Here is a 16,884-nt window from a genome sequence, read left to right as displayed (position 1 = left end):
TATGTTATATTTTTGTATTATACTTTATCTTTTTATATTAAATATTATTTTTTTATAAATATTTATTAAATAAATTATTTTGGTGTTATAAAAAAAAGATTTGATATATGTTATTAATCTTGGTTTATGTCGTGCTTGATCTCAGAATATTCAGTATATTTTTGTGTGTAGTTTGCAGGAGTTGACGGTGAGAACTCGTCAACAAAGTTAAGTTAGAAAAATTGAAATATAGAGCTTATCAAATGAAAACCTTTAAAGATCTAATCAGAAACTCAAAGAATAGTTGCAGAAAGAAAATGGTGAAATGAACTTGTATTTTTCATGGTGCAGTGCTACAGTGTTTTTTTTTTCCAACCCCTTTCCATGTGGAAGTGGGGTTCCTTTTATAATGAGCTCTAATGGCCATTGATACATTATGGTTCAGAGGACCAGGTGGTACGCAAGTACACTGTAAGGAGAGTGGTCTCAGGGGTAGTGGTGTTGATTCCAATACCTAGCCAAACACCATGAGGATGTCTCTACTACTTATTTCGTACGAATGTCAGAGGAGTGGTGCCAGGCGTAGCGATGCAGGTGGTGGTGTCGACTCTGACATCTGACCATAGAAACACAGGCCATGTCCCTTCTCCCAGTACTCCCATTACTTGTTTGGCATGAGTATCCGTATCAGACATATGGGGTCCTAAAGGCCGTACCCCGTACAAGATTGTACTAGTATGATCCTTTTGAACCGTACCTAGGCTTTTACCTCTAAATGTTGGAGTCTCGATAGGCCTTCATGGGAGACATTCACTTGAGGTGCAGGGTATGAGATACCTGATGCATATAGGGGTCGCGGCGCGTGATGGGGCTCTTGGACCCTTGGTGCAGGACGGGCTCCTTGGCAAGGTCACCCATGAGATGTGGGTGATAGGCGCGCGAGACGGGTCTCACGAGAGGCCCTTGTGCGAGGCTCTGCTTCGCTGGGTGCGCCGAGGGAGGGCATGCGTGAGACAGGTCTCGTGAGAGGCCCTTGCGCGAGGCGATGCTACGCTGGGTGCGCCGAGGGAGGGCATGCGCAAGATGGGTCTCGTGAGGGGCCCTTGCGCGAGGTGCTACTTCGCTGGGTGTGACGAGGGAGGGCATGCACGAGACGGGTCTCGTGAGGGGCCCGTATGCGAGGAGCTGCTTCGTTGGGTTCACCGAGGGAGGGTATGTGCGAGATGGGTCTCGCGAGAGGCCCTTGTGATAGGCGCTGCTTCGTTGGGTGAGCCGAGGGAGCGCAGTTGCGAGACGGGTCTCACGAGGGGCCCTTTCTGGGATGCAATCGGCGTGCGAGGCGCTGGCCTGGGCGAGGCGTGAGGCCACCTGGGTAGCTGCGGGTGCGCGAGGCGCTGGCTTGGGCGAGGCGTGAGGCTGCCTAGGCAGCTGTACGCGCGCGAGGCGCTGGCCTGTGCATGGCGCGAGGCACGCGACGGGGGTCCTGTACGGCTCACCTACCGGAGTTTCATTCGGCAAGGTTTATCAATACGTATCTGGGGGCGTAAGCATAGGTACATACTCAAGCACTTATGGGACCTTAGCACGTGTTTTTGACCTTTCACAAGCGCAAAGTTTTGAGCATCCACACTTTCCCCCCCAGTCTAGGAGAATACCTTTAGGTGCTCTAGTGGAGTCTCCTCTTTGATTCTTATAAATAGGCCTTCATGCCTAGCCTATTATTTACACCTTACTTCCTCAGCTTAGTGCCATTTAGATCCTTGCTCTTTTCAAGAGGTAAGGGGTTCAATCCCCCACAACCTCACTTTTGCTATCCCTTTTTTTTTTAATTATTTGAGTTCATTTTTTGTATGTCTATATTCGTGCAAGTACCTAAGGACTAAAACACCTTTTTCGTTTGTTTTTGCAGATGCGTGCTTTCGACCATTTGCTTCTCTTCGACTGCGATAGTTCTTTTGGCCCTCAACCTCCTTTTGACCACGACAGTGCCTCATTTTATCTGCTTGAGGTATATTTCCTCTTTTTTTTCTTATGTTCATTGGGTCCAAATTAGAACTACTTGGGATGGGGTATTTTGGTCTGAGCTTGTCGTGAGCTAACCTTGTTACATGCCCCTTTATTCATACCCCATAGTGGATCATTTATAGCGTTTGTACCTAGAGGTTTTGAGCCCATTCCTTTGTGTTTTGTAGCAATTCTCCCATTTATACGTGAACCCTTTTTGCTTTCGGGATGAGGTCTCATGGCAGGTGAAGGTCCGTTCGACATTCCTCCGGGGGTCGAGTTTGTTGACTTGTCTTCAGACTCAGAGTCCCTTGAAGAAAATCCTTACCATGACCACGACACCTTAAGGCAGGTCCGTATTCGTCATCTCGAGCATATGGCTGAACTTAGGCGTAAAATTTGGGTGGTAGAGAGCGAAATAGACTCGGTGTTGAGAGGAGACGGAGTACCTTTCCCCCTTGACCTTAACGACCATGCAGCGAGCCTTAGGGTGACCCTTTAAGATTTGCAGATGGAGTTGGAGTTTATGGAGAGACATCTCCCGCCTGAGCCTCCTAGGCCGTTCTTCCCTAATGACTGTCATTGGGCCGTCCCGTCTTCTCCTCAGCCCTTATTTTCAATCTTCCCTAGTTTAGTGCTTTCACAGCCGGTGCCTCGTGTAGGATCTTGGAATTTAAATCTAGATGCATGCTTCCTATTATTTTTCCAAACACATAATAGAAACATAGAATAACACGACATACATATGAACATTAGATTCGTAAATTAACATAAACACAATGATGTAGAAACTTACGAATACGCAGCGGAACTGGAACAACTCCTTCCTTCAATCTCTCTAACCCTTGATTCCTTTCTGTAGCAGAGTATTATCAAGAGATTGAACTAGATCAGCAACACAACCTTCCTCACCAAGCCTTTGATCAATCTAGAACTAGTGTGGGCTGGTTCTCAACACATGAGATCGAGATCTAGAAAAGAAGAAGAGAAAGTGGCTAAGAAAGGATTAGAGTGTCTAGGTTTTCACTTACCCTATGAATCAACTGAGACTGACTTTGGAAAACCCTAGATATCATATTCCTTATATAGACAACTTAATGGGCTTTATTTAAATTTAAATTTTGAATTAATTAAAATAATAAACAAAAAGATAAAAGCCTTAGGCTCCCACAAATGGACTTGGGTCCAATACCTTTATTTTGAATTTAAATCCTAATTGGGCCTAAATTCAAAACCTTTTATTTATTTATTTTAATTAATTAATTAAATCCTTATTCAAATTAACTAATTATAATTTGAAACTTGATTTAATTTTATTTATTTATATTGACACAAATTTATCAATATTAATAAATTTACCCAAAGATTCTCTTTTATTATCTAAATCTCATATCTCTATAAATTTTCCAAAATTGACCTAGTCAACTTTAAAAAATCCTAATTGATAATTAAATCAATTAATTGAGACATTCTAGATGATTTACTCAAAGGTGATGCGGGGACCATGGATCCATGAAATCAAGCTCCAATAAGTTACCGTGAATTTATTTATGAATAATTTCACTATCTTATTAATTCCTCGTGACTCCACTATAGACTTGGAATTGAACTCTTGAATTCATAGAACGTATTTTCTAAACCATAAATACGTTATCCATTGTTATAACCATTAAAGTTAGTCAATCCTCTATCAATGACTTACTAACAAGCTGGGTGAAAATTACCGTTTTACCCCTCATCAGTATTTTATCCTTAACTCCCACTAAGTTCCTTATAAATGATATTTCCGTGAACTTAATCACAGAAATGAGATCTCAATCATTTAACCTTTTGAACAAAGCAATTAAGAAAATCATCTTTTCACTTTTCATACAGAAGTTATAGATTTCATATCTATGAATAATACTCCCACTCAATTACATTACTAAATCTCCAAGATGTAAGTATGGGCTAGACCGTAGGGTAAGCTGGTAACGAACAAGTCAAAAGATTTAAATAATATAATTAGCAGAATATTATCACTCAGAATTAAGATCGACTTAACCTTTGGTCAACGTTGTGACATTGATTAGATTTGATAACAACGATACTTATTTATCAATCAATAATCAATATCGGTCCTAGTCCGATGTAACCAAATACATCCGATCATATCTACTTGGTCAATGCCTTGGACAAGACATCACACTCCTAATGTGTAAGTAGATCATATCGTAGATTTCCTAATCAGTGAAAATCCAATGCACTGGTCTAATCTAGGACTCGTTCTTTTGAACATATAATTACAACTATAATCCACTGTGACCTAGTCACTATAATTGTAACTATCCATATGCTCAGGATTTTATGAATGTTTGTATTAATTGAATAAACATGTAATAAAACAAGCGAACAATGAAATTGAATAAACAAAATGATTTCTACTTCTTTTATTGATAATAATAACGTGTTACATAAGAAATATGGTTTTATTAAGGGCATAAAACCCAACACCTCGGTGGAAGACTCTAGCTAGGAAGAAAAAATGGAGGGTAAAGTGTTCTGTCTCCTCCTCACCTTTTTCTTTTGGTTGTGCAGATATGCTGAAGAGAGGGCGACGACAGGTGACTGCTAATGACCAGGACACTGCCCCCCTATTGGCATCCTCCCTAGTGTCCCATGTGTCCAAAAATAAATTGATGGAAATAGTAGGGAACTACCGTGTTCCTCCAGAATACGCATTATACGTTCCTTCGGACAAGTGTCGGGCTGACTGCCCAAATCCGGGATATGTGGCTATGAGCGAGCATATCCTGAAGGCGGGTGGTACAATCCCATTACACCCGTTCTTCATCGTGGTTCTAAATTATTTTGGCCTCGCTCCACTTTAGCTGGCACCCAACAGTTGGCTGACCTTGAGTTGCCTCTTCATCGCATTTATGGAACTTGTCCATCGTGCTCCTACGACCCAAGAGGTGCATTTCATGTACAATCTCATGCCCTCTCCTAACTCCAAGGGATTTTATTTCCTGCAAAAAGCAAATACTTTGGTCCCCTTGATAGAGGGCGCTGTGTCCAACCCGGGGTCCTGGAAGCAGGACTTTTTCTTTGTGCAGGGTCCCCTCTCTGTTCGTGAGAACTTTCGTTCTGCTCCCAGTAAGTACTTCAAGCCACCTTTTTTCTTTTCTTTTTGAAACTTACTATTTTATAACTTATGTTTGTGTCAACAATTGTGTGAATCGTGCAGAGCATTTCACCATACCTGGAGTTGTTGGGTCAGAGGCGGACGCGGTGAATGCACTCATCAATGCTAACCCCGTCGAGAAAAGGGCCACATACCTCTTCACTGTGGAAAAACTCAACTTTCACAAGCTGTCCTCGGTTTCAGATCCTGGGTTGTTGTGGACTATTCCCGGGTCAAAGAAGACAAAGGCTGCTTTGGCTGAGCTTCGCTCGGATGAAGGTGAGGCCGATCGTGTGCCAGAGGGAGTCTCCCTTGGACACGGGCAACCTCACCAGCTGTCTTCGTCCCTCGGGGGATGCCCTCCTTTTGCCCCTCTAGACCCTGACATGGCTTCCCACTTCTAGGATCAACAAGACATGCCGGGGCATTTCGTTTGCCCTTATCCTGAGGACTTTGATGCTTTTCCTCAGGCTCCCCTCAACCTCGGTCCATCGGGGGCTTACTTTCCTGATCTTCCTGCACCCCCTCCTGATCTACCGGGGGCTCATTTTTCCGATCTTCCTGCGCCCCCTCCTGTTTCGGAAAGCGGCTCATCTGTCCTTACTCAGCCAGGTACCCTTGGCTCAGAAGGCATGCTCTGGGTGGGCCACATGGCGGCCTCTTACGGGCGACGGTATGTCCAGATCGCCACAGACCTTTCTGGAAGCTGATTGGAGTGGTCTTGGGAGTTTCGCTATGTCAGATCTTGGGGAGACTCTTACGCGCTCCGCTGCTTGGGTGAGTTCATGCATCTTATGTCAGCCTTATCCCTTTTTATTCCTTTTTTTTTGCTACTTATCAATGTTGTTGTTATTTTTCTTGTGCAGACCTATACAGTGGCTCAACGGTTTGCCGACTTGGCTCACAACCTTTCCACGTCAAATGCTGAGAGGGACCATCTTGCGGTTCAGGTCCAGGAGCTCGAGAGGGAACTTGCTAAAACCAGGTCTAAGCTAGATAAGGCCTTGGTGAAAGCTTCTTCTTCATCAAAAAAGAAGAAGAAGGCGATTGCCAAGGCCACGATGTTGCAGGAAAGGGTCACTAGTTTAGAGGCCGAACTTGAGGGTGCCAAGGCTACTACGGCTGCGTCGTAGGAGAGGGTCGCTTCCTTAGAGGCCGAACTTGAGGGTGCCAAGGCTGCTATAGCTGCGTCGCAGGGGAGGGTCGCTTCCTTAGAGGCGGACAAGGCAGCTATTTAGTATAGGTCCATAGAGCATGCCCTTTATGGTGTATGGAGGCAGGATCCTAACTTCGATTTCTCATCCTTTGGCGAGCACGCCGTTGCCCGGGCGACTGGGTGGAGCGCTCGTGGCAAGAGGCCTTGAGATTATCATTTTATGATTTTTGCCAGTTAGTCCACTGTGGATGTATGCTCATTCGAGCCCTATTTTTCTTGTAATTTTTTTCGAGTCTTGTTATGTTACCAAAACTCTTTTTATTTTTATTTTTTATATATATATACATATGCGATTATTGATATTTTATTCCTCTGTGTTCGAGGTCTTTTTGAGCTCGTATGATGGGGTTTGGTAGGTTTCTCATTTTTATTTATCAGGCTAGAGGTCCTTTGGAGCCCTTGTGAAAGGGTTCAATAGGTCCTTTTTTGGTGCCTCTTGATTGTTCTTATAAGGATATATTGACCCCTTGGGTTCTAGCTATCCTTTTATATATTTTTGCGCGTGCTTATTATTTCTTGCGAGAAGCGTCCTTCTCGTCATTATTCATAGTACTATTTTTTCAAGGGTCTCTTTTAGGACCCTTTTTGGCTAGACGGCTTGGTAGCCGCTCTAGGATTATTGGTGGGTGCTCTTTCTGAGGCCTTTCCTCTTGTGGGAGCATCAGCCTTTATTTGGATTCTTTTTTTGTAAGACCTTTTGGCCTCCTTGATGTTTACAAGGGTAGCTAATCCTTGTGAACTCAAGAGATGCCTTGCAAGGTCTTCTCCCAGTTTGTAAGGGTTCATCACACGTTTTTTTTTATATATAAGGACCTCGTTTTAGGCCTTGATATAAGAGGTCCTTTTAGGATCCTCCTGATAGGGGATCCTTTTTAGGTTCCATCTGATGTGAGGGGTCCTTTTTAGGATCCTCCTGTTTGCTGTATGTTTTGCCTCCTGTCCTACCCCCACAAGTGTTTGGTGAAATTTATTTTAGCAGACACTTTGGTGGGTGCTATATGGAAGAAGAATGACACGTAAAGTGGCGAACTGTTTCATTCAAAGCGTGCGGGTTACAATGACATACATATGAAAGGGTTACATCTAATTAGGAGGTTACCCAGGTAGCCTCTTTAATTCTTACTTACTAAGTGAACATAACAGGGAACAAACTAAACATAGGTCTTCTTTGCACGGGTGTAGAAGTCTCACTGGTAGTATTTCTTGAGGTGCAACGCATTCCACGCCCGAGGTATAATGGTGTTATCCATGCGGGCCAGTTTGTAGGTGTTTGGTGGTATGCACTGAGCGACCTGGTAGGGTCCTTCCCAGTTCGCCCCTAGTACCCCCGCCCCTTGGTCTCGCGTGGTACACAAGGACACTGTAAGGAGAGTGGTCTCAGGGGTAGTGGTGTTGGTTCCAGTACGTGGCCAAACACCATGAGGATGTCTCCATTACTTATTTCGTACGAATGTCAGAGGAGTGGTGCTAGGCGTAGCGGTGCAGGTGATGGTGTCGACTCTGACATCTGACCATAGACACACAAGCCATGTCCCTTCTCCCAGTACTCCCACTACTTGTTTGGCATGAGTATCCGTATCAAACATATGGGGTCCTAAAGGCCGTACCGCGTACAAGATTGTATTAGTATGATCCTTTTGAACCGTACTTGGGCTTTTACCTCTAAATGTTGGAGCCTCGATAGGCCTTCACGGGAGACACTCACTTGAGGTGGAGGGTGTGAGATACCTGATGCATATAGGGGTCGCGGCACGTGATGGGGCTCTTGGACCCTTGGTGCAGGACGGGCTCCTTGGCAAGGTCACCCATGAGATGTTGGCAATAGGCGCGTGAGACGGGTCTCACGAGAGGCCCTTGTGCGAGGTGCTGCTTCGCTGGGTACGTCGAGGGAGGGCATACGCGAGACGGGTCTCGCAAGAGGCCCTTGCGTGAGGTGATGCTTCGCTGGGTGCGTCGAGGGAGGGCATGCGCGAGACACGTCTCGCGAGAGGCCCTTGCACGAGGTGCTGCTTCGCTGGGTGCGCCGAGGGAGGGCATGCGCGATACGGGTCTTGCGAGGGGCCCTTACGTGAGGCGTTGCTTCGCTGGGTGCTCCGAGGGAGGGCAGGTGCGAGACGGGTCTCGCGAGGAGCCCGTACATGAGGTGCTGCTTCGCTGTGTGCACCGAGGGAGGGTATGCGCAAGACGGGTCTCGCGAGAGGCATTGCTTCACTGGGTGCGCCGAGGGAGGGCAGGCGAGAGACGGGTCTCGCGAGGGGCCCTTTCTTGGATTCCATGGGCACGCGAGGTGCTTGCCTGGACGAGGCGCGATGCCACCTGGGCAGCTACGGGCACGCGAGGCGCTGGCCTGGGATAGGTGCTAGGCCGCCTGGGCAGCTGTGGGCGCGCGAGGTGCTGGCCTGGGCAAGGTGCGAGGTGGCCTAGGCAGCTGCGGGCGCACAAGGCGCTGGCCTGTGCATGGCACGAGGCACGCGACGGGGGTCCTGTACGGCTCACCTACCGGAGTTTCATTCGGCAAGGTTTATCAATACGTATCTGGGGGCGTAAGCATAGGTACATACTTAAGCACTTATGGGACCTTAGCACGTGTTTTGGACCTTTCACAAGCGCGGAGTTTTGAGCTTCCACAATAGGTTTTATAAAATTTTGGGATATTTTAAAATATAGCTTTTATGTTGCCTAAATATTATTAGACTTAGGAAATTATTATTATTTAGGAAAATTAACATTAATTATAAAAAATAATAATTGATTTTAAGTAAACTTTAATGTTTATTTTAAGTAATGTTGAAAAAATAATTAATTTAATAAATTAATTAAATCAAATATAATTAAGTAAAATACAAATAAATAAAAATTTTATTAAATAATTCAATAAAATTTGAGGAATAAATAAAAAAAATAAAAAATTAAATTAATGTATAATTAAATAATTTTAACTTTAATTACAAAAAATAATTATTAATTTTAAGTAAATTTTAATGTTTATTTTAAGAAATGTTGAAAAAATAATTAATTTAAGAAATTACTTAAATCAAATATAATTAAGTAAAATAAAAATATAATAAAATTGTTATTAAATAATTCAATAAAATTTGAGGAATACAAAATTAAATTAATGAATAATTAAATAATTTTAACATTAATTATAAAATAATAATAATTAGTTTTAAGTAAACCTTAATGTTTATTTTATGTAAAGTTGAAAAATAATTAATTTAAGAAATTAATTAAATCAAATATAATAAAATTGTTGTTGACGCGGTTTTTAGCCAACAATGTATTAAGAAATTATACAGGTAGATTAGTGCTAGATTATAAACCACAATGATATAGCAAGCATTCACTCAAAAGCACACAGCTTTTACGTGGTTTAGTGGTTAAAATCCAACTAGTCCACGAGTCACTATTACTACTTTTTATTTCTCTATTTCTGCAAAGTTTTGGTAATACAAAATAGTCCCCCTTCTCCTGTCCAATATTTATAGTATTTATAGGGGAATTCCATGGACAGGTTCGGGTCACTGTGTAAATAAACCATGTAATTAAATAAGGTATATAATTAATACATAATATTCCTATTTTCGTTGGGATATGATTTGATAACATAATAAATATACTTTCGCTATCTCGGATAATAAATGACAGATATATGATATAGCTTGGTCATTAATGAGCGTATAAAGAATCCTCGAATCTCCTGGGGTCCTTTAGTATGTGTTGTCTAGGCTTTCACGAACTGGATATTTCACCCGAGCTCGTGCTTAATCAATTACCTGACTCTAAGCTCGTAGTAACTTTAGAGCGCCCAAAGTTTGATCTAACCATTATGAGTCCCGAACTCAATTATTACCTTAAGTGTAGGTCAGATGATAACATGTATACCGTGTACGAACTGGATTGAATCTCGAGCTGTACACATCATTAATAACCAGATATTCCACTTGGCTATTTTTCCATATATTTTTCTATCAGATGTACTCGATCTGAGTAATTGAACTCGTGCTAATTTTAGGGTACAACATTTGTCCCTCAGGCTCTTGCTCGTGCTTGATGTCGTCACCTTCTGACATGTACAGTAGGGGCTTTTTGACTTCTGCCATATAAAATCGTGCCTGCCCACTACTCAAGTACTGGACACGTGACTTCCTACAATTGGCGTCTGTTCGGGTTTCGAGGACTGAAACAACTGTACAATCAACTTTTTTCCGCCGCATGGTTCATTTAATCTTGGCCCTCGGATCTCGAACTAATCCAATTGGATGGCCCAGATTAATTTCCATAGTTTACATATAAATAGGATGATCAGTTCTGAGACTTCACCACCTTTGCATTCAAGATATTTCCTTTTCGAAAACCCATGCTTTCCTATTTCTTCTCCAGAATCCCCAAAAGCTTTCATTGCTTCTTAGACCTCCAGAAACTTTCAAGGAGCTTCTTGTGGATACATCGACATCTTCTCTAAATGGAACATATTTTCTGTAAGTATCTCATCACCTGGTTTGAATATTTTTTTATTTTCTAGTGAGATTTCTTTTCTTTTCTTTTCTTTTTCTTTCGAATATTGCTCATTGTTTGATATCGCTTAGACTATGTCTGAGTGCGAATAGGAAATAGGATTTGGTTTAGGCTGAATGAATGAAACCAACCTTGTTTAGAAATAAGATACTCATAACTTTGGGAAATTTTCTGGGTTATTCTAGGAAAACTCTAATGGAAAATCGGCATGAATACCTGTTTGGGAAATAGAAACCAAAGGGGTTTTAGGTTTAATCCTAGGTAGCTTAAAGGATACCACTCCTTAGGCGGTTTTGCATTAAACCGCTTTCAAAAGGAAAGTAGTGGGTCTGACGGCTCTGACACGCGGAACCCAATATATCTGGGGATTTTAAGACACTTTTTTCGAGGCTGAGCATATAGTCTCATAGATAACAACTCAGGGGAAGGTGAACAAGATCCTGCTGAGTCACAATATTGAGATGGGAGCTAATGGTCTCATTGGCCATCCTGCATTTGAGGGATAACAGAGCTTTCCCCCTTCCAAGACGACTATTGTGGTTGGAGTGACGAGCACCTGAAGGTCGGTGCCTTTCTCCCATTTGACCAATATTTCGTAAATTTTCTGAACTACATTAAATTAGCTCCCTTTCAGCTCCCCCCAAACTATTATAGGCTTTTGGTGGGATTAAAATGTATGTTTTTGAGGCACGAGTGAGAGGTCCCCACTCCAGCAGACATTCTATATTTCTTCTGCCTCAAAGCTAGTCCTGACCAGAAAGGGTGAGGTGACGAATTTTATTATCTCACTCGGTTTGCCTCCTTCATTGACCTTCCCAACCACCCAAATGACTATAAAGATTTGTTCTTTATGTCAAATGGGTTCAAGAAATATGACCATTGATATTTCAACCATCCTCGTAAGTCTTCTTTCTCTGTGAATTCAGCACGTGAATTTTTATCACTTTCATTGTGATTTTTTTTTTATATATATGTTCTAATTGAGTTTGCTCTAGGGTTAGTACGAGACTTTTTCTAGCCTTCCTCCCAAGGAAAAAGACTATCGCCAAATCGTGAATGACGCCACCATGGTGGCATGCAAATTAATCAGCAAGGATCAGACATTAGCTCTGAGGACCCGAGTTCCATTTCCCATCATTCCTAAGTCCCCTTTTCTCAAGAGGCCTTGTCAGCCAATGATGACGTCAAGGAGGAAGAAGATGTGGCACCGTTGGTGCAAAAAGACAAGCTCCTGAAGATAATCAGGGGCCTAATCCTGAATGAGCTGCGTCCAGGGCAGCAGCCAGCCCCTCCGGCCAAGGTAAGCTATACCTTTTTTAGAGAATTAGATTGGGCTGCTGCCAGCTATAGGCTAATCCGCTTTAACCCTAACCAGCTCGTTAACTATCACCCTACTGATCTAGACCTAAACGTAACCCTTCTCCAATGTGTGGATTGTAACGAACCAAAATCACTAATAAGGCTTAAGGGCCTAGATTAGTCTGCCGGGAAGGCATAATTGGTATTTATGTGAATTAATGATAAAATGCATGATGATATGGCATACTGATTATATGATTAAATGCATGCTTATGAGTATTAAATATGCATGTGGGCCCTATTTAGCTTGTAAGAGCATATTTGTAATTTTGGCCCTATTTATACACTGATTTATTTAGGAAGAAAACAGAAGGAAGTAGAACTTCCGTTCCTTTTCTCTCTCACATACCCTTTTGCTTCACTCTTCTTTTGTTGAAGTTGGAAGCTAGGAAGGAAGAAGGGCAAAAGCTATGCTTGTGCTAGGAATTTTTTTAAATAAAAACAGAAGGAAATTGGAGGGGATTCAAGCGAGGAGTTAAGGCTAAAACTGGTGTGGAATCAAGCCATAATTGAGATAAGTTTTGGTATGTTAATTTTCTAAGAATATAGCTTAGATTATGTTTAGAATTGGACTGAGTAGTTTAAAGCTTGGAACATGGGTTAGTATGGACTTTGAGTAGAATTGGATTGGGTTTATGGAGTGATGAACTCCAGTTGAAGTTGGATAATGATTAAGGTGTAATAGCAAGAGTTTTGAAATCTATAGTTGGTTTAGTGTTAAGTTGAGGGGAAAATTCTGGGCTTAAGTGGGTGTTCTTGGTTGGGAAGAAGGAGGAGAAAAAACCTAGAATTTTCTGGGTCAAAGGGGGTGCGACGCGACATAGGTAGGGGGCGTCGCGGTGCGTGTGGCCCTTCTGGTCTGTGTTACTCTCTGACTTGGGGGCGTGCCGTGACTTGCCTGGCCAAGTCGTGACCTGCCTCTCCTTTGGCTTGGGAGATTGCTTTCTGACTTGGGGCAAGTCGTGACTTGCTGAGCCAAGTCGCGACCCGCTTGGGTAGTTTGGTCTTGGAAGTAATTCAAGTGTTGTTAGAACTCAACGGTTCGAACCTAGGGGCTCATGACAATTTCTATTACCCGGTTTAGTAGAAATTTAGGTCCCGGAGGCTCGTTTTGTTTCCTAGGTATTTTATTGTGATTGGAAGTTGATGGATATCAATGGCCTTGTGACTAGGTTTATCGCCAAGGCTCGAGGCTAAGGACCGTACTCGAAACCAGTTCGCCTTCTCTGTTCGAAATCAAAGGTAAGAAAACTGCATCCGGTTATGTGGCTATGTTGGGACTAAGAGTTCCCTATACTTGTACGCAATGTTGTATGATGGTATTATGCCATGTGAACATGAGATAAACGACCTAAGAGTGCTGGAATTAATATTTGTGCATAGGACGCGACTCGGCCACTGGTAGCTAAGGTTAATTATATAATCACTGAGCTCGACCTAAGTGAGCCGAAGTCAGTGGGATAAACAGATGGTGCGGCCTAAGGGAGTCGACCTTGGATATTGTATGATATGTTTGCTGTTGTTAATCTGATTATTGTGGCATGTTAATTATCTGGATGATAGATTGTTGGTTTGTTTATTAGTATCATTGATTATGTGAATGATGTAGTCTGCTGAGTATTTGATTAATGAATTATGAATTGTTTGATTACTGTTATTGGTTATTTTTTGTATATGGTTTTCTTGCTGGGCCTCGGCTCACGGGTGCTACGTGGTGCATGTAAAGGCAAGGGTAAGATGAATCAACCATGGGTTCGAGAGCCCCAGGGGGGAGGTGTACATTGTCAGCTTCTCGACCGCCACGGTCGAGGGATTGTGCAGGGACGAAAACCTAGAATGTATATTTTTCCATTAGAGTGGCTTTGATTATTCATAACATTTGGAAATTTTGTAAACATGTCCTCTAAACCATATTTTGGGATCCCATGTATTAAACATTTATTTTAATGAAAGTTATTTGTTTTTGACCAAAATCTTTTAAACCTAACCTGTTTATGACTTTAGATTCACATTTTTATTTAAATGACTTGATTAACAAGTCTTGCACTATTTTAAACACATAGTGTAACAGTCTTGGTTATCCAAGGTGTTACAACTTGGTATCAGAGCAGTCTAGGTTTAAGGATTCCTGAAAATTGGCTAGACATGTACTCTCGCCGCTAAAGACAAGCTCGACTCATGTATTAAGTTGTATGATTAATAGGGAGCATGAGATACTGATAGGGTCTGGCCCTTGACTATTATGTGATGATATCGAGGCGTGCTGATTAGCATTGCTTTTACATGTGGGTGAATCATTTAAATTGAACATATATATGCTTTATCCGTTTGATGGGTTATGGAAGCATGGTAAGTATGAATGTACCTGGTAGTAATGTAATTTGATAGCTAATGTATAGTATGGCAGATTGGTGTTTGTTATGCTTTATGTGTGCATGATTATTTTGGTTGTTTGGACTTGGTCGTGGGATGGTTCTGGGTATGAACATCAGGGCTGAGGGGTTTAGTCAGTAATGGCAGATGAATTTAGAATGTTATGCTCAGAATGGTTAAGTGGACCTGGTATTGTTATAGTGATGGTTGTAGATGATAGTTAGGGTTTTAATCCTCCATCTGCCTTTGAAGGTTGCAGCAGACGTTTGCTGGTATGTGAGTAAAGCTGTGAGGTCTAATAGAGGAGACTAAATGGGTGAACAGTGGATTTTTCTAGGGAAAGAACTGCTTTGAATATCTTGACAGTGGGGTTACTAGTGTTGGTTTAATTTGAAGATATAGACAGATAAGAGTACTATATGGAAGATTTAGAAGGCATTATCCTCTGGTTTTGAAGAAGATTTGGATTTGCCTAAGAATTCATCACTGGATGGGCATAGCTAATCCCATCCTTGATTATATGAAGATGATAGGTCATGATAGAGTGGTTGTGCTAAGTAGTTGTGGCAGAAGGATGCCCTAAAGTGATACTCTGACCCGAAATGTTGGCATGATGGGTTGGGAGGAACTCAGATAGTGATTTGATAAAAGAGATTTCTATGAAGTAGTTGAAGCCGCAGAGACTAATAAGTTTATGAACTAGATTTAGAATGGTAAGAAAATGACACAATATGTCAATAAGTTGGTGGGTTGGCCAATCCGCTTTGGAAGTTGATACAAGCGGATGTAGCCAGAAATGATGACTCATTTAAGGATTAAACTCTGGGATGGTCTAGCGCATCAGGGACGCTCTAGTGATGAGATCTTCATCTATACTTGGGCAGCAGGGAGGGTCATGTTATTTAAGATATACAGAATGAGGTATGGAGCGTGAATGTCGTTGGGCAAGAGATGCAAATAACAGTATTCCCATTTGTGGAATTTAGTACGAACAGATTCTCGGTAATCAGAATAGAAGAACCCCGGACAGTTCTATGTCTCTTGGTTTTGATAGGAAGGGGTCTAGTCTACAAGATAGCCATCAGGATAGTGATGAGATCTAGTAAATTATTTAGTATGCATCAGAAGCAGAAGACACCATTTGGAAAGACGCCAGGTAAGGGCACGATTTCTACATGGAATGGTTCGATATGTTAGGGTGGATTTCCCAGGATTAGAGAATGGAAGACTGTAACACCCTAAACTCCAGGGACTGTTATGGTGTGCCTTATAAACAGTGCTAAACTTGCTAATCGAGTTATTTGGCCAAAATCGTGTAACTAAGTATGATTAATTGTTCAGGGATTAAAAATTTTGGTTAAGATGTAACGTTTCATTAGAACTTTTACTATATACATTGGGATCCCAAAAATATAATTTAAAGGTTTATTACAAAAAAATATTTACAACCAGCCGTTCTAAGCGGCAAAACAAGGTTTAACCCTAGTTCTTGTCCTTCAAACCTCGACCATGGCGGTCGAGCAACTGCATATGTACACATCGTCACCTATGCTCTTCAACTCAAGGATGGTCCAGCTTTCTTTTGCCTTTACCTGCACCACATAGCACCCGTGAGCCGAAGCCCAGCAAGAAAACTCAATATACTCATGAACAATCATTTCATGATATCAAATTATATTTGGCATGCCTAGCAAACATAGCTCTATTCAAGCATGCAAGTAAATTCAAATAATGCTGGGGAATCTAGGATAAGAAATCCTGCCCGCCAGATTGGGTGACTATCAAGTCAATCCTAATCAGATGAGTGATTTAACACTTGAGGTTCTGGTAAACCATACTGAGTGACCGATAAGCAAGTCACTACGGGGCTCAGTACCCAAAGCCATGCAAATGATGATCAGAATGATATACAGAGCTTATAGCCCTGAACAGATGAGTGAATATCACTTTGAGGTTCTGTTAAACCATAATGAGTGACTGACAAGCAAGTCACTATGGGGCTCGGTGCCCATAGCAGTGTAACAAAACCGTTACATGGGCTTTCTTGCAATGGCTCTAATCAGTGAGTGACTGATGGGTAGTCACTAGCTTAAACAGATGAGTGACTGATGGGTAAGTCACACAAGCGCTTTTAGTTTTCATCGAACTTGAGGTCGGTCCAACATTGATGCTCTTGTTGAGTCATCTAATGCAGATGTCAATTAGATCTAATCTTTTATCGGCTCTGCGTTCATGATTCTTATGCCGTTTCTGGCTCCCAGGTCAGTAACAC

The sequence above is a fragment of the Humulus lupulus genome, chromosome 2 (assembly GCF_963169125.1).
Source record: "Humulus lupulus chromosome 2, drHumLupu1.1, whole genome shotgun sequence".
NCBI classification, from domain to species: Eukaryota; Viridiplantae; Streptophyta; class Magnoliopsida; order Rosales; family Cannabaceae; genus Humulus; species Humulus lupulus.
The sequence above is the reverse complement of the archived record's forward strand: the minus strand, read 5'-3'. Positions refer to the sequence as shown.